This window comes from Cucumis melo, chromosome 12, assembly GCF_025177605.1.
Source record: "Cucumis melo cultivar AY chromosome 12, USDA_Cmelo_AY_1.0, whole genome shotgun sequence".
In the NCBI taxonomy this organism is placed as follows: Eukaryota; Viridiplantae; Streptophyta; class Magnoliopsida; order Cucurbitales; family Cucurbitaceae; genus Cucumis; species Cucumis melo.
Window position 1 is genome coordinate 4,055,327 of NC_066868.1, and position 1,616 is coordinate 4,056,942.

Here is a 1,616-nt window from a genome sequence, read left to right on the forward strand (position 1 = left end):
TTTGCTTCCCGCTCCATCCCGATAATGATTCATCTATACATACATTCTGCGATTGTGAAAATTATACACGTCTTTCTTTGTTTTATAAAGAAAAGATGTCTTTCTTTGATTGTAGTCTCCCTTTTCCCTTTTTGGAGGAGACGAGAGTTGTCGGTTGTGGTTTTTCTGATAAGCTTAAGATTCTTTTGAATTCATTTTGATAATTGTAGATCAAACAAGCATAAACATAAACCCAAGAGCGTTGAGGATTCTCAACTTTAATCTAACCTCTGAGACGTAGTGTGGATTGTTAGTGATCAAAATGATTAGAAAATGATGAATAAAATATAAAATGGATAAAAGTACAAAGTTTAAATACAAAACTACAAATATTGTTGAATGTTTTTTTAATAATGTTATTTTAAAAATTATTGTCAAAAATGGGTAGGAGTGAAACAATTGACAAAAAGGGATTTTAGCTCAAATAGCCTAATTAGGCCTATGATATTTCACAATGGGCCTAATTTTGCTATATATTACATTAAAGGACTAAATGGGCTTATTTTTTACGTAAAAGTCTGGCACAAATTACTACATTGCCCATATTTAATTATTAGTGATTTATAAAAAAAAAAAAGTGTAACGTTAATGTTGTATATTGAGGCATTTTCGAACCACGAAAGGAAAGTGGACAACGTGTAATACACATTAGCTTCCTATGCGTTCTTCTGCAAGAAATCGTTAGGGTTTCCGAAATATTTTTCATCGCTTCATCATTGTTTTTCCATTCCGGTGAGTTTTTTGCAGCATTCAACCATTTCGGTGATCCATTTTTTCCGTCTTATTATTGTCAACTAAATGGGGTATATATTGAAATCTATTTCGTGTGCAGTGATAGAGCTTGAAAACGTGTTTAGGGTTTTCAATAACTCATCCTTCAGCAGAAAATCAATTTTCGGCAATCTTCATCGCAACATAATCTTTACAGTTCAAGTAAGTTATTTTGTTTCGATTATTAAATAGAAACAAATGGGGTATATATGAAACAATCTGTGAAATACTCATTTGTTAATGTGAATGTAATTTCGAAAATTTTATACATAATATGTGTAAAACATAGACAAATTTTTACAGTTTGAAGTAACTTATTTTGATTCGATTAATAAGTAGAAACAAATGGGGTATATGTGGAACAAAGTAGGAGACAAATGGGTTAATGTAGAAGACAAAGTTGGAAAAAAGACCTGCTCAAAGACAAGTACATGTTAGGAGTGCTTCAATTAATATATGTATATTTGTATTATTAATAATATGTACTACGTCATATAGAATATGTACCTAAATACTTGATGAATGGAATAACAGACTTATCAACAAGCAGTCAGGAAGAGCATAAGGATTAGGGTTTAGGGTTTAGGGTGCATAAGTAAGGAGGGGGCTTTACCTTCACGGATATATAGATCACCATACACAACCAAATTTGGCTCTGCAGAGCCAAAAAATAAAAGGATAGAGTTCAATGCTCAAGGATTTGAAGCACCAAGCTTCAAATTGCTCTCTCAAGGTCTTTAGAAGAATGTGTTATTCGCTTCTGTTTATGTTATTTTGAACTTAAGCAATAGATTTCTGTTTTAGAA